Source organism: Passer domesticus, chromosome 4 (genome assembly GCF_036417665.1).
Source record: "Passer domesticus isolate bPasDom1 chromosome 4, bPasDom1.hap1, whole genome shotgun sequence".
Classification (NCBI taxonomy): Eukaryota; Metazoa; Chordata; class Aves; order Passeriformes; family Passeridae; genus Passer; species Passer domesticus.
In genome coordinates, this window is record NC_087477.1 from 51076658 (window position 1) to 51101294 (window position 24637).

Sequence of the window (24637 nt, forward strand, 5' to 3'; positions counted from 1 at the left end):
ATAATTTTAAAAAGAGAGTTGACACATTCTTTAGGTTTTCTGAAGGGAAAATAATTATATCACACACTCAAAATTAAATCTTCTTTTGAGCTTCTTATTAACATCTCTATATAGTCTAATAGAGAATAGATACTCAATACTCAATAGAGTATTGAGTAATATCCTTGCAAAAAAGTTATAAAATTATATTTTCTGTGGGTTTTGAGTTATTAGAGAGATTAGGTTTGTCCTTTCTTTCTTTACTGCATGGATTTTCGTGAACATGACAAGGATTTACATTCATGTCTTTTGGAAATACACTCCTATATTCACCATTCAGTTACTTATAAAATGAGGTTTATTTCCCTGAATACTCCTTGATTACTGGACTTAAAGCCAGAAATTATTTTACTACTGATGAGAAAACATGAAATGCTCAGGGAATGATTACTTGCATAAATTTTGATATTTTCAAAGAAAAATTATGACTTTAGAAAATCAAATAAGATATGGAAAACATCATCAAAAGCATTAGAGTATTAGAAAATAAGCCACTCATAATTCTGCTTCCATATCAGCAAAAAATAAACCAAATATATGAGAATTTCAAAAATAACATATAGTAAGTAAAAAGGAAGCTACTAATATAAAAGTAAAATTCATAAGGCTTTTTTATTTATTAGTATAACCTATAGGTTAAAAATTATACTTTTTAATAAACCTATAAACATCTAACACTTGTTGAAAATGTCCAGGGTCTGTAGAAAGCCAGTGAGAATATTAAGTTGCTTATTTCCTACAGGACTTCTGGAAAGTGATGTGTAGATTCCTCAGTTGGCCTCACAAAACCCTTTGATCCCAAAATTGGTTTGAGGCAGACTAGTTCTAATGTGAGATGAGTTAAACAAAAATTATGTTCATGATAGAATAAAGCTAGAAGAATTTGCCATGTCGGTTTTTAGTCATAAAAAAGATAATTAGGTCCACTGCCAAATAACTTCTTTGATATGATTATAAATTAATGTTTCTTCAATTCACCACTTTTTCAATAAACACCCAATCAAAACAATATATCAAAAGTGAAAGTAGAGACCTTTTCTCCTGTACTACCAAGATTTTAATCTTTGGGTTCCTTATTTTCTTTCTCTAAAATTTCCATAGGCAGCTATTTTTCCTGGTTTTTGATCCCTTGATTTCAAAAAAATGGTATTAGGTAAGGATCAAGGTTTTTACCAAGAGTGTTGCAAGTAGTCTGTCTGTTATAAAAACCTGAAGCAATCAGATAAATTCATCTTGTGGAAAGAACCAAGCAGCAAAACACAGACTTAACAAGCAAGTAACAGAGAACTCACAAGCTGTATCTCAAAGTGTCCGACTCTTCCATGAAGTTTGTCCCAACAGTGAAAATAATGCATTTTTTCAAATAGATGGTAGAAATCCAAAATCTTCTTTTCTATTTTCATGTTACTGAAATCCCTGAAAGTTATTCTCTCCTCAGAAATCAACTGATATGCTGTATCCAGTAGCAAACTAAAAAAAAAAGGGAAAAATGCTTGTTCAGAACAGTGCTTAGGGGTTTGCTTATAGGTGTCATTGTGTCTCACATCCCTGCTGTGAAAATCAGCTTGCATTTGAATGTGCATCTTGACCCATAAATGTCACCCTGGTCCACTGAGCATCTTGACTTCAACATTTCCTGTTGTAAAATGGACAATGGGATAACACTTCTTTTTCTGAAGGAGGGACCTGTGACAATGTGTGCATGTGTGCAGTCAGGAGAAACTGCAGCACTCGGGATTTAAAAGCATGTCACCAGCCACTGAGCGGGAGATCACAGGAGGACGAAGTTGCTGGACAGTTTTTGAAAAACACAAGGATTATCATTTCTGTTTCCAAGCCACTTCTCCTTTTCACAGCCCTGAATCCTTCTTGGCTTCTCTCCATCAATGGCTCAACGATGTACCCCATACTAGAGCAAGTCCAGCTGTGTGCTACAGCAACTGCCTTCAAACAATAAAGTAAGAAAATGCTGCCATTCCTGCACACACATTGTTTATGTTGATGGCCTTTTTTTAATTACATGCATTTTCTAGTATAAAACATCTTAACATTATGCTCAGAAATTGAGAATGCACTGAGAGGTTTGTGTAGAATAAAAGTATTTTCAGCTTTACAATATCTTCATGATTGCATAACAGTTTCCTTTTTTTAAACAAAAAAGTTTCGATTTTTTTTAAAGAAAAAACTTGGTTTTGCTCCACAGGATTTTTATAAGTTACATTTTTTTATTGCATTCCTTCACAACCAGAAAGACCTTGATCAGATTGCAGCCTCAGTCCTTCAGTTTAAAGACCAAGTGCATAATTCTATTATTGTAGGACACAGAACTTCTGGCGTATCTACTTGAAATATGACTTCAGATATATTTTTAATGTTAAATCTTTATAGTCATATTTGTACACATCCCTGAAGACACGGGCAGAGTACAGTGGTTCTGAAAATGTTCATGAGTAACTAGATTTGTCTCTGATTTTAATTAAAGTATACAAAGAATTATACTGTCTTTTCAAAATAATATAAAATTATTTAAAAGTCATTTAACTATATCCATTGCTTAAATACCAGTTTTAACCCTAAATTAAAGAAATATAGATTACATTTTTTTATCATGGAGAATGATCATGAAGATCAAAACATAAGGGTTTTTCCTGCAAAACATAGCACATATGGTTTGATTTTAAAAGTACCAAAAGGTGTCTCCATTTTTTGCATGTCTGCTTATGTAGAGATAACAACCTGAATGTTTTCATACCTTTTCTTGCACTAGAAACTTGTTCTGTATTATTCTCAGTGACCTTTTCTCCGTGATGAGTATTATAAATGAAAGAGGATTTGAATATGCACATAGGGATAACCTTTATTATTTGAATATGCATCGTAAGTACGATATCTGGTCTTTTCCCAAATGTCTTTATTTGGACAGCAAGACTAGAACCTGATAGGAAACGTGATATAAATGTCATCACTTATCCGAATCTAAAATGTGATGATTAACACCAATACCTTATGCACTGAGACATTTTCACGGATACTCTCCAAAGCATTATTGAAGTATTTGATAGATCTCATTAGAGCACTTTGATGTCTCCGTTGTTCATATTCAGAAGTAAAAAAAAAAAAAAACAGATTAGGATACAGTTGCTTAGATGGAGATGGAAGAAGATATTAGGGATAGATTATTTATACCTGGTTAGAAAAACCCACATTCGGTGATGGAAATAGAAAGATATGATTATTGAATGTATGCAAGGTTTTGAACTACTAATTGTGTTTTCATAACATGTATAGTTATATTTGGCTATATCCATATTCATTTAAAGAATATTGCTCATTTAGATTCAGAGAAATTAATCAGAAAAAGAAAGACGAAATACCTGTAAAGAGAAAGGAAATAATTTACCAAGAATCACCAAAAAGTGACTGGATCTTGTGATTCATGTGTTGTATAAAAAACAGTGTTTTGTGGATTGAGAGATAGGAATTGGTGGTAAAATATGCAGCATGGCATAATGTCTTTTTACCTTTAGCTGTTTTGCATGTGAACTTAATCAAAGAAGCAACAGAGGACTGCAGACCTCTTAACTGCAACAAAATTTGCAGGTTTTATATCCTTTCAAAATAAATTATGTCACCTGCTCATTCTTTTTAATTCTGCTTATTCCCTAAAAGGTATACACTACTACACACACACATTTCTTTCCTTTGATTTCTTTAATTTGTAGTTTTGCCTTCTGAATAAGCATCCTAAATGTAATCATTGCAACACAGAATCTGAAAAACAGGTGCCAAATTATTGAAGAAAATACTTGGGTTTGTCACAACTATTTCCAAAAATAAAACTAAAGCTCTTTTTTAATACTGAACATGAATGCAAGTCTCCAGAACTTGCAGAACTTCTAAGTTCTTCTAAGTTTTAGAGTACAGACAGTGGTAAAAATAAAGCTAAAAAATAAAGCTAAACTTTTGTTGCAGGTAATTCATGTATAAACAATGGATTCTAGACTATTGGGTATTTTAAAAGACAATGTGTTTCCTAAATGCTACTGTTAATATATGTTTTAAATGTTGCACTTTTTTATTTTTCCATTTTGATATGATAGGATGATTGGGTTCCTTAGATATATTATTACAGGTGATAACTTGTAAGCAAAATGTTGTCTATCAGAACAAAAACCTTCTCATCTATTGTAGTTCTGGAATAATAAACAGAAATAGTCTGCTTTTAAAAATACATCTACATGCACATTTTGTGTGCAATTTAACATATTTAGTACTCCACGCTCAATTGATTCTCTTGAAAGTTTTACTTCAAAACAACTTCATTGTTTTAAGTGACTAAATTAAAGCTTTTTAGTGTTTCCTGCAATCTCCCAAAACAGAAATAAAATCAGTTTTAATTTATTTTATTTGCATACACTGTGGATATAATTATTGCTGCAGAGTCTTTTTAATTGTTTTCAACTAGGTGCTTGTCTTTAAGTTGAAATAGACTTCTAATTCTACATTGTTGATATTCCCTTGTTAATTTTGACAAAGCGACATAAATCCAGGTATTTAGGCTTATTGAATTTTGAAATGAGGTGATTAGTTGGAACGTGGATGAATGAACTGATGCAAAGCAAAATGAATTTTATGATTTACTGTCATTTGCAAGTTCCTTTGGAACTGTTATGCACAAATTGTAAAATGTATTAAGAGGGAAGATATCACAGTTATAATCAACAATGTAAAATTTTCTCAAACAAAAGTATTCAGGCAACTGCCCAAAAAGAGTAATTGTTGAATAAGTGTTTGTTATACACAGTTAGTTTTTATTGTAGATCGTGCTTTCCCACTCCAACATTTCAGGAAGCAGAAAGGGATCTAAATAGACTTCCAGCATCAGTCAGTAATTTGAACTTCCAAAGCTTTTGCCATTATAATGTGTGTAAAAATATTAATGTATATTAGAAGAGGTATATTTAGGATTAAATGTCACATTTATTATTTTTACTTAAGTTTTATAATAGTTATTAGATAAAGGTAACAACAAATTACAAAAATGTAGTATTAAAAAAAAAAACTTCCTTAGTCTCTAGTCATATTTTTATTATTGTGGGGTTTTGTGGGGGGTTTAGTCAGTTTTAAATGGAAAGAATAGAGATTTATTAATTTTGCCAGTGTGGTACAAATGCTAAGACATGCAAATATGAAGTAAACTGTGGATGCATTGTGTTTTTCTTCCCCATTAAATACAGATTTTAGTTAGTAGAAAAGAAAGAAATAACCTAGACATATATTCAGAATCTACAGTTCAAAAGCCACAGACCTTGAACTCTACAGGTTTGTAATATTAATTTTAGGCACATTCTGCCTATAAAAAGATAAGAGCCCCAAGAACAGTTTGTCTTCATTTGAATTACAATTTGAAGACCAAAACTTTCCCTGAAACTTGAATGAATTGCTGCAGGACTCTAGAACGGCAAATTATGAGAACCCTGTGTAATGGTTCTCCTGTGCTTGTGTAGGAAAATTTAAAATCAGGCTCTGCCTAGTCTTCTAAGACCTGGATTCCTCTATGCTCTAAAGTGGAAAGTGCAAGAGCTTTACGCTTTCTTTCTTCTCTTAACCCTGCACCGACATCAATATTTGGGCAAATCATTCCAAATTTGTAGCCTCTTTTTTTTTTTTCAGCAAGACAAATAACTCTAGATTAAATTTTATGGAGTAGATCTATTTCTAATCTAGAAAAATATTAAAAACCTCAGAATCTTGATTTGCAACCTTTGCTAATGAATTTCTCCAGACATTTTACAACCATTTGTAATAAGCCTTCTATTATCTTTTAAGCCTTGTGTTGAATAGGAGTCGCATATAACCATTTTTCATGGGTTAATTTTAAAAGATTTTACAGTAAATTTATGCTTATGAAAATATGTAAAGATTTCCATCTAAAAGTAAAATATTGTTATTTAATATCCTAGTTTTGAGGCCTTATGGAAAAAAATATATTCTTTTGCAATATATAATGTTTCTAATTCTGCCTTTGCTCTCTTGCTTTATTTTTTAGCTTGGCATAATATTGTCTTGATACATCTGTCAAAAAACACAAAATTCTGCATGGATGCAGAGCAATCTCTGAATGTATCATGTTCAAAGTCTTATATTGTTTTCTGGTATGAAATATAATTACAAGGTGATCTTTCTACTCACAAATCATAATATCTGCTTTCAGTTCTTTTCTCTGCTACTGAAAACAGAGAGAAGCCAAACCTTACAGCAAAAATTTTTTCTTCTGAATGGTTCCATCTCTTATCCTCGAATAATAAAATAGAATCGTTAAAGTTGTAAAACATCATCAAGTCCAGCCTTTGGCCTTATACCACTATGCCTGCTTAACCATACTGTGAAGTGCCACATCTACTGGTTTTCTCAACCTTTCCAATGATGGTGGCTCCACTACTTCCCTCAGTATCCTGTTTCAATGCTTAACTCCTCTTTCAGCAAACAAATTTTTCCTAATATTCAACCTGAACCACCCCTGGCACCTTTTGGCCATTTCCTCTTGTCCTGTCACTAGTTTCCTGGAGAAAAGGCCAACCCCTGCCTGGCCACATCCTTCTTTCAGGTAGTTGTAGAGATTAACAGAAATAAATTCCTTAGCTCTGTCTAGGATGGGAGCAGTGATATAGCCTCAGGTCTGTGACTTGCATTAATTAGTGCTACTGTAAATATTATGAGCTTGAAATCTGTGCCACCCCTACTCCCATCCTGGTAATTTATGGAGACATTACAGATAATGGCAGGGTTGTTTCTGTTTGCCAATTAGAGAGGAATCATGATAGACTAGTACAAATAAAGTATGTGGTATATTGCAGAGTTTTATTGGACATACTGTTAGGACTCGATTTTGTCCTGCTTTTTTATGCACCATGTGATGAACTTCACTGAACCTACAGCCTACTGCATATATTTAGATGGATTCTGGCTGAACAAACCATACGTTTTCATGCACCTTTACAGCAAGCAGTGTTCTGTTGGAAATATCTGTTCACATACTTTGCATTCTTCCATTTCTTGTGTTATGTCTTCACAGTTTTATATTTAATTAAAACTCATGACAGGAGACTTACTTTGTCAGTAGAAGAAAGGTGGTGCTGTCTCTGCCTGATTAAATGATCAAATATACTTCCCACAGAGAACAAAGATGCATTTATGGGTGTGAAAGCAATTATTCATAACCTTAAAACTTTGTTTTAAATTTTATTTTTCCTCATGTCAGGTTGATGTGTTTTCAGTCAAATGTTACTTCAAGATTTGATTTCAAATTTCCATTCTCAATTTCACTTTGTCACATTTACCTACATTAACGGGTAACTGATATGAGTCAATACAAAAACAGAAATGTTTAATCCCAATAGTGGTTTTATTTTATAGCTATTTACCAGGAGGATTATCTCACATTTACACTACTTTACTACAGGTGGTGATGCTTGTTCAGTTAGGTCAATTGAAAACTTTAGAGCTTATAGCAATACACATTTACAGCAAAATAGAGGATATTGAGCCCCTCTTCTGCTTAGGGATGAAAATGAGATTTAAACATTACAGTTACTGAGCAATTATCCAGTGGTCAGTTGGATACAAAGTTCCTTAAAAGCTGGACTCTTTGGCTTATTCAAATTTAGATTCTTAGTAACCTATGTGTGAAGAAAACATGCTTTGATATGAGTTCCAAGGTTGTTTTTTAAACACCTTGACAGAAAACCGTTTTAGGGGGAAGGGAGGGGTTTGTTCAACCTTTGTTTCAAAGGTGAAAACTGTATCATTATATTTAACTGGCTACCTGCAGTTCATTAGTGGAGGCATCATTAAGTAGTACTGGAACATTTGTAGTGGCTAATCTTTCAAGCATTTAGCATTCACGGTGACCTCGTTAAAAGGAACAAAGGTCAGGCTTCAGTTCAGCAGAGTCACCCATTCACCAGGGCGACTGGCATAGCAAAGTAATCTCTGTGTGTCACTTTTCATTAATCATGCTACTTTCCTCTTCGCGAAATTCCAGCAGATAATTGTTACTAAATGCGATTTGCAACACCCTGTTCTGTGGTTGAAGGACCAGAAATAGGCAAACAGATAAAAACATTGTTTAGCTTGCAGGCAGCAAGTGTTTGCTATTCAAAGGTATCAATGCATAAACATTGATTTAGCCATGAGCTGACACTTTTAAAACATTTTCTGTTTCCAGAAAGCCCTGTGGCGAGGCTAAGTAATATCCAAGGGCAAGTACTTTTACCTGTATAGCAAGGTTAGATTCTATATAATTTGTCTCATCAGTTTTAATAATGTTAAGCAGCTTCAGCACTGCCATAGGTCACAACAAAGTACACTAGATTAAACATTTGCAGATGTGGTAGGAAATGTGTTCCCATGAAAGTTTGCTTATGACTAAATGGAATAAATATTTGATTAAATTAACAGCTTTATACGTTTAGTTAATTGTTGTTTAGTATTTTTTAATTAATACATTTTCCATACCTCAGAAATTATTTCATGTGTCTTCTCTATGCTCTGAAATTCCTAGGATAAATTTATCTTCATTTCCATCTGCACTTTGTAATTCAGTGAAATCTGAGCAGTTTTAGAAATACACCAATGGAATTCCAGAGAAAGAGGTTCTTACATATTTGTTTCATGGTCCCATTTTGTTCAACAGATTCTGTTCTGTCACAAAAGTTAAGCTGATTGAGTTGCTATGGCGTTCCTTAGCATAAGGCAGAGTTTGATTGCTACTAAGAGAACAGGATTGCATTCCTGTACTTGTGCAAAATTTTGATCTTACTGACCTGCAAGATAAGAGAGCAAGAACAGTGAAGTAAACTATAGTTTTACTGTGAATGTTTCAGATCCATCACCTACATCATAGAACAGCTGGTAATGGAAGTGTTTTATTTGCCAGTTTTTCAAATAGGTTTAACTTGCAACTTACGGAAAATAAATGAATGCAAAGTCAAACAAAATTCAGGACTCAAACCTACTCATGTCATGTCTCAAAAATGTAGCAAATAAGAATTTAGAGCAGTACAATTTCTTCAAAATGTGGTTTTCAAAGGTGACTGAAAATGCTTGCATTTCTTTTGAAATACCACAGAAGAATACCATTATTAGTTGCAGGCTTCTTATGTTTAGATATAAGTTGCTGTTGAGTTTAGTCAATTCATGCTTATTCAGGGTAATAGTACAGAATAATTCAGATAAAGCAAAACTACTGACAATGCAAAAATGTACAAACTAGATTCAAAGAACTTATAATTTGAGAATGGAAAAAATATTTAACATTGCTGAAGAATCAGTGTAATAAATTATTATGAAGAGTCTTAATTTAAATGACAATTGGGTCTGTATGTATAGAGTGATCATTTGCCTTGAAAATGGTAAAAGATGGCACCAGATCGTACACAGATCAGGTGCATACCACTCCTGATTTGAGCCTAATTTAATCTGAGCAATCAGAACTGGCAATAGAATTAAACATATCTAAAGTAATAGAGCTATGACACAAAAATAGTGGTTGTTATTCAAACATAAAATAAGTTTCTTGAATTTCATAGAATACAGTTTTCTCAATATGGCATTTCTAAAAATGTTTACAATATATTCACTTGAGGAGATTTTATTTGTGTTCACCTAAGTGCCTCATTTTCTAAAAAATCTATCCTTTTTCTACTATTGGGTCATAACAGCATTTGCATCTTTTAGATGCAGATGTGCCTGTTTTGCATTTAGTTACCCTCACGTACAAGCTAATTTTTTTTTTTATAAAAGACATTGGATAATTAATTTCTATCCATGCCTATGAACTTCTATTACATTCCTACTCAGCCATCTCTTTTCCAGCCTGAGAAGTCCTGCTTTACTAAGTAATTTCTTGCATGGAAGCATTCATTCTTGAATAGTGTCCAAATGGAATACTGTTGCAGTATTTAATTCCAACTTAAGTGCCATCTGCTAGTAGAATATTCTCTGCCAACATTTCTCTCCACCACTTAATAAGAAAGGTAGTAATGTCTAAAAACCAAGAATGAGGTACTTTCTAGTATTTGTCTCTTGGCTTCTTCAGCAACTGCTAACTTCAGTTTTACTCAAACGGTCTGCTCTTTGCTTTTATTTGGAAGAGTGGAGTGTTGAAGGTTGATACTTTGCAACACAGAACATTATCTCTGTGGTGCGTGAACTGTTTTTAGCATTCAACCTATGGTCAAGCAACATGAGCAACATTCAATAGAACGTCGTGTTTCTAGGAGGAATTAAATAAAAAAAAATCTTATGTGGTGTAAAAGAGAGAGGCAAGAAGATTTCATAGAGTATGTATCCTTTTTTTTTTTTTTTATATATTTCATTATGAAAATATCTGGCAATTCTCCCTGGCTAATTCTTCAGAAGTTGACGAACTTAAAAAAAAATCCAGCCAGCATCAAGGCAATAGCTGACAGAATAGTTATACCATTCATTTGTTGCTTTTGGCTTTATGGTATGTGGAAGAATGAAGGTTGGAGGTGAGCTAGAAAGGGTTTTCTTTCATAACGGCTTCCGTCATAGATTTCCTATGACATCGATTTTCCCAGACAGAAATACAAATTACAAAAGTATAGTACCTTTAGCTAGTATTATATAGCAGATTGAGTCTATATTACACAGAACCCCTTGCCATGGATTGCTTTAGATACTCAAATTCTGTGTGGCTCAAAAAATCTTCTGTAACTTGCATCTTGCATCTTATAGGATAGTGTTCCAATGTTCTCACCCACAGTTCTTCCATTCTTGGAAGCAGGAATCATGGTCAGCCTTTCTTATAAGATTTTTACAAGAGGTATAATGCAGTAATGAATGATGTGAATTCATTTTTGCAGCACTGATTTTTCTCCATCATAGGTACAGCAGTCACTATCAAAATTGCATTTCATGCTTCCCCTTCATGAACAAGCAGGGAATGCTGCTTGTTAGTGACTAATCTTGCATACTGACATCCCTGTTATAGGATGAAATTTGAAGGTATATAATAGGTTACATTTGGAGACTAACTTTTAAAACTTCTAATGATACAGATTAAATTTTAGGTCAGAATGCAGAAAAGGGTAGTATGTGAGAACGTTGCCACACCTGTGGAACTCAACTGATGCTTTAGGGAAAGTTTTATGTGGATTGTTCCCTGACCACATAAGAAATTTTTATCTGAGAGGAGTTACAAAGAAATATTTTTTTAAACAGAAATAGTGCTAGGATTTTGGGAAGGTGTAAAATGGACATGTGAATAGATTATATATAAGGAGACATGGACTTAAGTGTCAAATATGTGCTCACCCAGAAAATGCATGGCATACTTTTAGTGCTTAATAAGAGGATTGGGATGCATGAAATTAATTTACATTTTCAGAATGGCAATAATACTGCATCCAGGTGGATATTTAAATTAGATTGGAATAATTGACAATTTTGTTTCTTCAGAATTTATTAAATGCTTTTCTAAAATTGCTCATATTTGGAGAACGATGTGTTTCAGTAGGAACTACCTTTGTGTAGTATTTTGCTGTATTTTTGTTGTCCCTCTAAGTCTTTCTCAGAAAACCATAGCAAAAGAGAAAGAAAAATTTAAACAGAGGCAATTTGGCATCTTCTCAAGCTGAAACAAAGTGGCTGGATGTACTTAGTGCTATACAAGTGTCAGAGATGCCATTCAGAAACTTCTATAATGCACAACTGAAATCCTAGCTTTGAGTTTATTGATTGTACTGCTGCAACCATATCTACACTGATGGCCATGAAAAAGAAAGATAGGCTATAAATACACAAACATAACCTTGTTTACTGTACAACTAGTTAGTAAATACAGGGGAAAATCATAAAATTAATTATTTATAATTATATTAAAATTAAGATTTATAAGTAACTAGATCAAACTAAAACTCATTTTTTCACACATAAGACTCCTTGACACTCTTTAAAAAAGAAAACAGTTTTAAAAATATGCTGTGAATTGTCAACGACCTGCAAAATGAATCCTTGAACTACAACCTTTTCTGGTTAAGTTCAAAGAACTGCAGAAGACCTTGCAATTTCTCTCAAGACTTCTGATTTTGAACACATTTTGGGTAGAAAATCAGTTTGCTTTATTCCAAGTAGGGAATTTTATGGGTATGGTCCACAGAAGGAAATGATGACCACAGTATTGATGGAAAAGGTAAATGGAAAAAGATATTTCAAGGTTAATATGTTCTTGTGGTTTTGATTCAGAAATTCAGAAGCAGAAATCCCTTTTTTAATTGTTCAATATCACCTGTTCAGAATAAAAGTAGTATACTCATCATCTAGAATTCCTAAAAAACACATAAGCATTTTGGCTATTAAATTTTAATAGCTGTATTTTTTTTAAAGGGGAACCATATGGGGAATATTCTATTTCTATTCTCACTAGATGCTACAATCAATGATTTTAATAAGTATTTGGAGAAGCATTACATTTTAGTATATGAAACAATTTCTACAGGGAAAGTGAAAAAATATTTATGATTCTTTTTTTATCTACTTTTTTCCTCCCTCTATGCAACCCAAAGAACAGCTGGTGTTTTCATGTTCAGGAAAATTCAGTTGAATAGTAAAAAAGATCCTCTATGAAGCATCTCACTTGTTTTTATTTACAGGTGGAATGTTAAGCTTTTTAGAGTATCATGGCCTACCAGTGCTATATCGATGATTTTGTTGCATCAGATCCCCAGGACTAGGGAAATAGTGAGGCTGTTTCTTTATTCTAGTTTGATAACTCTTAGAATCATGAACTGTCAATGGCAAATGCTCTGTAAGTTATTGGCAGACAGTGAAGAACTTTGTGCCTTGGTTTGTCTCTAAAAATATGAGTAATTTCACTGCAGTCATATAGGGTTTTGTTTCATGCTGAAGAAATGTTGACGCAACTGAAAAACAGTCAGGTTTGTGTGACCTGCAGAGATAAATTAACTTCAGAAAAAACAAAGTGAAGATGTTAAAAATTATTTTTCTGATGCAAATACATAGGAAATTACTTTTTGTTGTTAAAAACACATACAAAGAAGTGCATTGAGGGAGAAGTTACCTAGTCTATTTAAAAATTAAAAACAGATATAAATTGGTGCAAAGATGGTATTTTAAAAAATAACTGGTTTGTTTATGCATTTGTAAACATGTATTAATATGAAAGAAATACCCACTGAACCTGTACCTGGCCCTAATATTTGTTTAGAGTCTTTATTGATGTCCTTTGCAAGTGAGTTTGTGGGTTTGCTTCTTTTGTGAATTATAAGGTAATCAATAGCTTGTAAAAGTAAATAATGTCTCCAGTAAGTACACTAGATAGCTATTATTTATCCCAGATCTCACATGAAATTATAAAAGGTATACTATTGTAAAAACTACAATAATTACTTTAATTATACTGTAAATAGAACAGAAAGTGCATAACTACTTTTTCTATCAGATTTCTCTGAGGGCTATAATGATATAAGGAGCTTTTACTGTACTGTAGTAGCAAAGACTATTTTATTAATTTAAAGCCTATACAAAAGACAACCACATAAATAAAAAACCACTGTATAAACATCATCATTATAGAATAAGTAGGTTTCCATCAGCAAATAATATAACAGGATGTAAATTTTCTTTTCTCCCAAAAACAATTTTTTTTTCAGTGTTTCTTTCAGTTTTGGATTATTAACATGTATCTTTCCTAACTTTAGTGGATAAACAGCCTTGGTTTGTATAGCCATTTCTGATACTGTGACTTAGAGCTTTAATTTGATTCTGATCCCTCGACACACATCATGTGTTCAGGGATGCGTAAATCTGAATTTGGAGGTTGCCTGCTGACTTCTAAGTAAATAGGAATTTATGCAGGCACCAGCATTCTTATAATTATTTTGTTGGTTATCTTGCTGGATCACATCTAAGAAGCGCAAGAATAATCTGAGAAATAAGTATATGTGCAAATATATTACTGTAAAAAACTGTATGGCTTTTATCTCTGTAAACTATAGATTATAAAATTGTTTTCATTATTTCAGAGCTTGTGGTAACATCTTTGGCTAGGACATCAGGAGCCTATCAAAATTTTCTTTGTAAAAGTGTCTAAAAGATCAAAAGGCTCTGGAACACTCACCCTGTGTGTGGCATTGCTTTCAGATTCTCCGCTTAGGTAATGAAGATTTTATCTCAATAAAAGATCCTATCTCTGAAATCTGCAGGAGTTACAACTTCTTCGTTTCTGGTTCCTCCGTAGTTTTTCACAGGTCTTTTAGTGCACTTTTGTTCATACCTCTGTTTTCTTCCATAGTAGAATATGTTTTTCAAGAGTTTGTTTCCCACGGAAGCTGTGTGTGGCCCAAAAAGGATAGTGGCATTTGGATCCTCCCTTACCCTGGCATAATCCCATTCTCCCTGCCAACACTGCTTTCTTTTCTGCATCCCAGTCTCTGCAGTTCAAAGAAATATGCTTATCTTTTTTATGTTATCTCTGTCTCTTCTGTGCATCCTGGCTGTCTCTTAATAGAAACATACATGTTGTATGTTGTACATATGAGCTACTTAAGCAGAATTAAAAATCTTTACAGCCATTTTCAGGAATCTTTCCAACATATCCTCTAATGTTCACGCATTGCTTTTACTGCATATTTCCAAAGACTCCCAGCTCATCTGCATAAATTTATTACATGGAAACATAAACCATATTAGGCCACTATCAAACTGTAATTACAGTAAATTTCTTACCATTTTTCCATTTTGAGTTACTTTTTGAACCACTTATTTTTTTCTTTCCAGCAGAAATCCCCCTTTTCCCATCACAGCTCTTGCACACAAAGAAGCAAAACCACCAGGTACTATCGTGGCTTATTCTGCATTACTGTGGTGTTTCCTCTCCTAAAGGGATTTCTCAGTTTTCTTTTAGGTAGCTTTAGTTCACTTATGCCTAGCAGACTTTGTTCAAAATTGCTTTTGAGATATTCTTTCTGCCTAAAAATTGAAAATTCATTAGTGAAATTTAATTTTTTTAACAAGCTCAGGGGTCATAATGACTTTGGTATATAAATAGTCCATAAGCCTGACATAAGTAGATTCTGTCATCTTGTCTATGACAATTAAAGACCTGCCACAGCTAATTATACCACACACCAATGATGTACAACTTCTTTAGTTTCCTTTCTTCTTTACCTTGACAGAATTATTTTAACAGAAACTTAATGTCAGTTATATTCTTCTTTTGAACGTGCTGCTAGAACATGTATTTTCAGATAACTGAAAACTACTATATGTAGAACAAAGTCTTGCTTTATTTTATACAGATTTAGTGTTTTGTGAGGGTGAGAAAGTCTAACATTAATGTGAATCTATTCAATGTTTAACGTTATCGTTCTTAATTTTTTTTTATTTTTAGAGGACACTTAAAGAAAATAATATGCTTTCTATGCCATAAGATCCTAGCAACATACTATCTCATTACTTTAACTATACCTATATTTCTCCTATATAAGGGGAAATTTGAATGCACAACAGTTTTATCACAAGAGACATCAACAAACTTTTTCGTATTAGGACACGAACAAATTAGCCCTGTGCGTTCCATATGGATATACCCTGTCACAGGGCATAAGTATAAAATAGAAATACTGTGATGTGTACTGAAATCTTATCAGCTCAAACAACTATCCTAATTGTGCAAGTAGAAAGAACAGCTGTAACAAGGGGCATTGGTGCCTGAAAGCAAGTCTTTGATTCTGTACCTTTCCGTCTTGTAACATTCTGCACTGAATATCCTTGTAGTCTTTCTCAGAACAACCTAAAATACCTCAAATAGTTATAAAAGGAGAAAAGAGTATCACCTCTACTGTGATTCCAATGGCATTGCACAGGAAACTGGTTTCATAACAGTTTGACTCTTCAGTACCTACATCATGCTCTTGTGCTCTTTTGCTGGCAGCACATACACTCCATCTTGATCTACAGGTCAGTCTGGAGTCTGTCTATCCATACACAAGCTAGTGAAAAGTTAATGATTCCCGTTTGGCTACCTCACAGGTAGAAATATTTGAGAATTTTGAGTGCCTTGCTTGAAGTTAAAATCTTCAGAAGTCCAGAAAGCTATGCTATTTTAAGGCTATGCCTAAAATTCTGTGTCAAGTAGTTATAGGGACTAAAGTAAAATAATCCAAAGATCTGAGTACACAATGTAAGATACTGAGCCCTATTTGTCCAGAAAATCAGAATCATATAGGTCTATGTTCATGACACAGCTTAATGTTACAACCATGGAAATGTTTGAAGTTGTGAATCTTCATCATTCTTTAAATGGACAACAAAGTTTCAAGCCAGCTCCACAGACCCAGAAACAGGGAATACACCACTTGATATCAACTTTGAGAATATATTTTAGGGGATTTGCAGTATCCTGTAGGAAGTCTGTGATAGGATCTAGAATCCACTTCTACATAGCAAAAAATTATTAAATGGACAGGTCCTTCTGATGGTATCTGCTTTCTTATTTCACATTTTGCAAGTACTGCCAGAAATCTCAGAGGGGTCTAATGACTAACAGCATCCTTCATGAAGTGATCCCTATTAATGCCCATAGCACATCCTTGCTCAGTGATGCGGAAGAGTTTTGGGAAAAACAGTATAGGATCGTGCAAATATGGAGTGTATCAAAATGCAGATACCTAAGAAATAAAAATCTCATTTTTCAGAGTTTGCTTTTACAACTGTAGTAATACTTCTTGAATTATTTTTAGTTTGCTTTGAGCTTTTCCTGTTCCTACAAAAGAAAAAATACACTGAAAATTGTTAGGTGGTGTTGTGAAAAATGCTAGGTTTATTTTTTTCCCTACCCTTACCGTTATTGTGGTGGAAAGGGGCAGCATGTAAGGAAAAGCTTGATTTTACTTCTAAGAGTTTCATTAAAAGATACATGATTACATAATGTCATAATCATGTTTTATTTCACTCTAGCAGTCAGAAAACAAGTTTTTTGAACTGTTTTGAGATCTGTGCTCTTTTTCACACACTAGTGGGCTTTGGTAATATTACAAATGGTGACCACTAAATTACCACTGCCATTTTAACCCAACCAAAGACTACAGAAAATAAGCATTAAACCAATACTAGTTAATAATAATTACATAAAATTGATTTTGGTAATAAATTTAGTTTCTGCTGACTTGCTAGATGACCATATGGTTAACTTCAGAATCAATCAAGAATTTCCTTGGACTTTTCTTAACAGGGTGACATACAATTTAAGTATATGAAGTGTGATAAATACAAGCTGTCTTGATGAAGATCTCTCTGTTGACTTAGATAATGATTGAGTAAATGAAGTGTAATAACAAATATGTGCATAGATATTTTAAAGTAGAAATCAAGCCAGCCTGTTAGACTTACCAACAGAAAGTTTAGTATGATTAACACTTTCATTAGTTACATACAGTAAGCAGAAGCAGTGTTGTGCACACAGAAAAACATTAGAACACTTGCTACAGGGCATAGGCAAACAGAGATATAGTTTAATTATTTTACCACTGCTTTACACCTTTAACTGATGCAAATAGAAAGCTGAGTGTTGTATAACTCTTGTGGTACACAAGGATGCTGCTTTAGTCAAACTAAACACTCTATGAGGCTATTTTTATTTCAACTTTCTTATAAGACAGTTTACAAATTTGTCTCTAACAATGAGAAGGAGATACTTTTGCAGATAATTACTTGGCTAAAAGGACAGTTTCACCATCATTGTTCAAATTCCTTTACTTTAGATCTGAAGAGTAAACTAGATGTTTTATTGCATTGTCTAAACACAGAGGTCTATACAGAAACAGCATACAGGAAAGATGCACTGACATTCTAGTGAATATATTCCATCCACATAATTGCTTTGCGACAGAAATTGTAATGATGTGGTCCTTAATCATGATTCATAAAGCTGGGGTAGCTTCTGAACCAGAAGTGTGGTACTTGACTGTCAACAACTGGGTTGCCACTATAAAAATTACTGCCAGGTTCAACTTGAACACTTTTGCAAAGTTAGGTTAATGACAATTTTTTTCTACTTTTCCCAGCCTTCTGAAAACTCTTTCCCCCTAAGTGCTGATGCTACAAAGACAGAAAGTTAACATAGTACCAGTTTGACTTTGGGCTGTGACCACATTTATCAACAATAGGAAGTAAACAAAGCATATTCATGATTAGAAGTCATTTGAGTGAAATACTGCTCCCAAACTTTGTGGCATTAATGTGCATGAGTAGAGGACAATAGCAACAACTTTACTCAAATGTTTCAGCTTTCCCTCGAATGAATAAGTTGTGTTTTGCTACAGGATATTCCTGCAGCCAGAGAACACAGTACTGTGGGAAGGCTGTGTGCCAATGTCTTCAAGTTCCTTCTGTGCTCAGTTCAAGCAGATGAGGGGAGAAAAACTCAAACTTAATTCTAGTAAATTATTTCAATTAAGGTATTTTTTCAAAAATCAAAGGGAATTTAATCAGCATTGCCTAGACTAATTATTAAGGCAGTTGGTAAAAGTGGCGTGTACAACTCTACATGCTACAAAAATTAATATTTTTCCTCAGTTTCAATACTCAAGTGAAAATGAAAAAAAAAAAAAGAAAAAAAAGAGGAGAATTTGCACAGATCCCAGAAAGAGGATGCATGAGAGATAGATGTAGCTTAGAAAGGGAGATGGGTATGTGCTCCCATAGATGCAAAGAAACCTGAAACCCTGAATTGCAGCTTGCAACTTAGAAAGAAATCTCCTAGGTGCCAGTTCATTGTTCTCAAGTTAAATCAGCTGGTGAGCATCAGAAAAAGATGCTCACATCTTCCCCAACACACCCCAGTGATCCAGAGAGAGATCATTACATTGCAGTAAATGGCCCTATTGCAAAGTTTGGTGGATTGTTTGGTTTGTTGTTTTTTTTTTTTTTTTTTCTTTTTGCTATCTGTAAACACTCTAAGGGTATTACCCTAACCTGACTTACTTTTCTTGGTGAAGAAAAGCAATGTTAATGATGCCTTTACTTTCCTCCCCTTAAAGTATCAGCCAGCCAGCCCAAGAGGGGAAGTGCTAATTTGTTACTCTTCTCTGATTTACTGTCGTTTAGGCAAAGCTCCAACAGCTGGTGACTTGATTCAGAGGTGCTAAATAGTAGCATAGAAAAGCTGTGGTAACCCTACTTGATCTTCTTTATTGTAAAGCCTGGGAACCTTTCAGGTTTAATATCTTTGGTAAGTTAAACTGTATGCTTAAATTTAAGGGAGTGAGATATGTTTATGTTTGAAGACATCATATTTGTTTTGGAGGTTTGCTTATCTGTTAGAGAATTATTTCTGACAAGGTGCTCTTGTCTGTGAGGGTCATTGAAGGTAGGCAGTAGTCACTTTTATTTTGTGAAGTAGAACAGGAAAGGCTAGGCTAAAAATTGCTGTCTGATGATATGTTATTAAGCCCCATATGTTGCAGCCCACAAAAAGATGGTGTTGCAGAGAAATGTGCCAAGTTTATTGGGAAAAGAACAGATAGCTATAGAATGAGAGAAAGAGCTACTCTTTTTAAAGTTTATAGTTGAAGTTATGATTGTAGACAGAAATGCTGATAGAGGAGCTTTTTGCAGTGAAGTGGACTTAATGTGGAGAACAGATAACAGGCAGATTTTCTCAGAGTACCAAATGTGTTGTGGTCCCTCCTATATACATGAAGTTGAGGGGATTTTGAGTCTGTCATAAGGGAGAAAACAAAGGAACAGGAATTAATTTCAATTTCACTCGCACACACTGTAGACTATCAGCATGGTACATAATATTTCTCAGTCTACCTGTCTGCTTCTCAGGAAAGAAATTATACCTAACATTTATTTTTCTGTTATGATGTTTAGGGAGCATGCCAATGTGCACTACATTAAAGAGATAGCAGTAGAAAAGTAAGCATAATTATCATTCAGATTTCTATAAAAAATATGTCCCTTAACATAGCTTTTGCATTCTATAGCAGAAGGAGGAGGGTAGGTCAAGGCAACAGCTCAATCCAGATCCTGTCCTTTTAGCTGTAATTAACTTTATCCCATAGGTAATCCCATGATCAGCTGGATTTCCATATATTTCCTAAATTGCAAAGCTTGAGTGTACACCTTACTAGCAAGAAAAAGATAGATTTGTTTCTTGGGTTTTGTAAATTTGCTACTTGCAGGGTAGATAATTTTTCTTACCATCTGACTTGTTGATATATGATGATGAAACTGGCTTCTCTTTTAAATAACTTTTCTAAAAAGGAATAAATACCCAGACAATGATGTCTGGATCACTGCTTTCAGTACCAGACTGCTGAATGTAGCATTTTAAACAGTCATCTGTTTTTCTTTTTTAAACTTGTGTATCCTCACTTATAAGTCATTATTACCAAAATGCTCTTAAAATTCTTCCTACTATTTTTGCCTGCACATTTACAGTGATACTGCCTTTAATTATAAGACACAGACTATACCTTGCAAATCAGTGCTATTTTAAGCACTCTTTGTAACCTTAAATAAATCTGTGACATCTATTCAGTACAGTATAAAGGACTTCTCCAGATGGTTTGATCATGACAGATAACCTTATTTATTGTTATGACAGTACAGGGGCAAGCTGCACCTGTGGTCTCTTCCCCAGTCTGTCTTGCAGGCTTCTATTTCAAGGAACAAACCTTACCAACACTTCAGCAGGATTGAATATGGCAGTTGACCTGACTTCAGACTGAAGCCATGCTCTCAAATTCTTGCTCCAGTTTCACGTCAATCAATTTTATACAACCTTTACAAGTGTTTTCTTCAGATAGACTATGCTGCCATTTCTTCTTTTACTTTACTGTTCTTAGTCTTGATACTAGGACACTGCTCCCTTTTCTGATAGGGTGAACCTGGTGAGCCCAACTTAAATTTTGATTTTGTCTCAGTGACACATTTCTGCAAGGTTCTGTGACAAAGATCAAAGTTACAAAGAGTATCTCCCTAAAAAGACATGTGTTATCCATTTCTGTCAGAAACACATCACAAGTACAGGAAAGGTTGATCACAATAGGTTCACTTGCCCAGGTCAGTGGAACATGCAGGTGGCTGAGCTGCAGGAGGTGGTGATAAGGCTATATAACATCAGGGAGGCTGAGAAGGAGTTAAATAGCTGTTTCCAAGTACAGTCTGCAGGGAACCCAAAGCCTGCAGCCAAACAGCTGAAAACTTCCCCCAACAGCACACACACTGTAGGAAGGGGGGCCAGTAATACATAAGAATGAAAGCTTGCAATGGCAAGGACCAGCAGGAGAAAGATACTTCCTTGAAGCCTGAGGTGCCCTTACAGAACCTGTTCACTGCTCTGCAAACTGAAGAGGAAAGACCCATCACATCAGGAGAGCTGCTGGGGCTGAATAATGCAGTCCAATGTGCTCCCTGTGCAACAACCAGTGCAGCTAAGAAGAAGCCATAGGTAGTAAACAGTAGGTGGCTCTTCCGAGAGCTATGGAGGCACCCATTTGGCAACCTAAAGTGCTCTCTAGAGAGGTGTGCTGCTCACCTGCAGCTCGTGTCTGGGACAGCACTGAGAGACTGCAAAGCCATGTACTGATGCCAGGCTACTATCCACTGCTGCTGTTTCACATGGGCACCAGGGATGAAGCCAAAGCAGTCTTGAGGAGTATCAAGAAGGATTAGAGTCTGGGAAGCAGCAATAAGGGACTCTGTAACACAGGTAGGTTTTTCTCTAATCCTACTAGTCAGAGGAAAGGGGTTTGAAAGGGCTGGCTGACTCCAGTAAATTGACAAATAGTGGCATGTCCAGAGGTTTATCCATTATACTATGGATTTCCTCACTTTGAGGAAACCTGGTCTCCTGGGGGCTGAGGGAGCTCATCAGAGGAGGACAACAGCATCTTCATTCACAGCTTTGACAAGATGAAGTCTTTAATTGAAACTTTCCAGGGAAGGGGAATTTTAATCCATTCCACTCCTGCCAGTTTGATGCTAGTGCCAGCAATAGATGCCCAGCAGCCTGTAGAGGAATCACAGGCCAGCAAGAGAGCACATGAAGAGCAGCACAAAGCAATTCCAGCAGCTTCATCCAATAAGTTGTCTTCATTGGGAGCACATTTAGATGCCTCTATGGAAGTAGCATGAGTAATAGATGAGGATTTAGATGTGCATGCCTGTAGGGATATGATCTGACATGACAGAAATGTGGTGGGGTGGCTTCTGTGACTGGAATGTTGGAATGGAAGGATATAGGCTCTTTAGGAAGAACAGATATGGGAAGCCAGGAGGTGGTGGTGTTGCCCTCTCTGTCAATGACCAGCTGGAGTGCATGGAGTTCTGCCTGGGGATGGATGAGGAGTCAGCCAAAACCTTTCAGCTCAAGATAAAGCGAGTGCAGGGACAGGTAACATTATAGTGAGGGTCTGCTGCAGGCCACCTGACCATGTGTATGCGGCCCTTTACGGACGGATAGGAGTAGTCCTATGTTCAGGAGGCCTGGTTCTCATGGGGCTCTTCAACTGCCCCAGTATCTGTTAAAGGGACAGCATAAAAGAGCATTATTAATCTAGGAGGTTTCTGGAATTACCTTCCAGTTCCTAAATTCCGTCTCTAAATGGAAGAGGTAGCAACAAGGTGTCCCTGCCCATGGTTGGAGCTAGGTGGTCTTTGACGCCCCTTCCCACATAAATCATTCTATGAGCATGGCAGCACGACTCAGTACAAGCATAATGTTGCTTAGAACATATTATTCTCTCAGATTTAGGCAAGCCCCGGTACTTAATTTTTTAATTGTTTCTGCACAACCATGTTTCATTCCCAGTATCACTCCCGCATCATTTTTCCAGTGCTGCCTTAATCCCCTCCTTCCTGTGAAATTTTTGTTAACATTTTAGTACCTTTTTTTGATCATAAGAAAGAAACCTATTAATCAAGCTGAAATCAGACAGCCAGAAATTTTGCAATTAGTAGTTGTTTTACTCTTGCCTTATTAACTCTTGGAATTTCTATATTATATTTTATCTGTTTTTTTCTCGCTAAGTTTTAACCAACACGCTGTAATGATATCAGCCAGCTCAGTTAAAGAACAGAAAATATTTTTGAAATGTTGCTTCTTGTGTTCCCCAAAATTAAGAAACATTTTGTATTTTAATGAAGACCATGATGTTCTGAATGTCTTCAATTTTTTTTAAAATGTAAGAATATAATTAAAAACCAATCAAAAATTTCCCAAAGAAAAATTTTCCTAAGAAAGAAAAGTGTTGTAGTCCTGTGAACTATCACATAAATTGAGATAAGGAAAAGATAAGAAAAACAAATAAAAAAGGTAATTTTGTACAAAAATGAGGCAGCAAAATGCTGAAATCCAAGTTATCATATACAGGTGTATCTTAATTTAAAACAAACTCTTCTCTTATTCATTAGTCAGCAGTAGTTTTTGTCTTGGCAGTAGAAAACATTGTGATACTGCTGTCTGATTTATAACTTCCATTTGCAATTTGGGTGTTGCTGACTACAATGGAATAGTTTTCAAAGTGACTCCACTGCTGTATGATAAATGGATGGATTTCAGGAAGAGGCCTGGATCTGTAGACAGTGCTGGCCATGGAGAAATTGCTCTCTGCTTGTTTTGCTACTTCTAATAAATTTTGCTACTTCTTTTCAGTTCAATTTTAATTAATTTTTCTTTTTACTTTTATATTTTCTAGTGCCTTATTACACACTTCTATATAGTTCTTGCATAAATATTTTTCTATTGCCACTACAGTTTCAGCAGAAATTACTGAAGACAAGAAATGTTCCGTGGGGTTAAAACCTGTATGTTATGTTTATTGGCTTATCTCCACCGCTTGTGGGAGCACATTGATATTCAGCTTGAATTTCAGATTCGTATTATTTTTCAAGACTAATCAGTTAAATGTTTAATCAGTTTACAAATAAACTGTGGTACTCCAGATCCAACCCAACAGTCTGTTTGTAGATTGAAAGCTAAGTATGTGTGCTATAGGCTTCTTGGCTCTGGACCACACACTGAAGTTTATTTTTTATAGGACTCAGAAATTTTCTTGAAATGTTAGTTTAACTGGAGGAAAAAACATATCTATGGCAATAAAGTAATCAAAATATTTTCATTGTTCTGGTCTCTTTTTGAGGAAAGAAAAATAAAACTTAAAAGCAGGATAAAATTGTTCTTTTCCCCCAAAGACTAAAGTATTAACCATATGAGAGATAATAAATACAATTCAGTATAAATAGAAAAATAATACTTTTTGTGCTATTAATTTTGTGTAGGGAGCAGGAAAGGCACTGATCAATAGGAATAAGGACCTCTGCACAGTACTGCCCATCAGTGTTTCGCTAGTGTTATAGAAACTGTGAAATCCCTGCCATTATCTCTGGCAGCATCTAAATGTGCAGGTAAATGGTCAATGCTGTGCTGAAATTTATTTACAGGACTCTGCTGAAAATCAAACTGTAAGACGTAGATTAAGTAAATACAAGTACTCACCAACATGTCCAAGTCTGTGCTCAACACTCCCACTACAACAAGTGT

General features: G+C 34.8%; 1 protein-coding gene across 25 annotated transcripts in view; it reads left to right on the plus strand.

The window, feature by feature from the left end:
- The window catches only part of TENM3 (teneurin transmembrane protein 3), a 1290895-nt gene that overhangs the window by 661005 nt on the left and 605253 nt on the right, over nucleotides 1-24637 (plus strand). The window contains exon 1 of one of the 25 annotated variants that reach the window (XM_064417769.1): nucleotides 19192-19315. The exons of the other annotated variants lie outside the window; for them this stretch is intronic. The gene's annotated coding sequence lies outside the window, so the exon portion shown is untranslated. Of the gene's footprint in view, nucleotides 1-19191; nucleotides 19316-24637 lie in introns of those variants that run through there. 25 annotated transcript variants of the gene reach the window in all.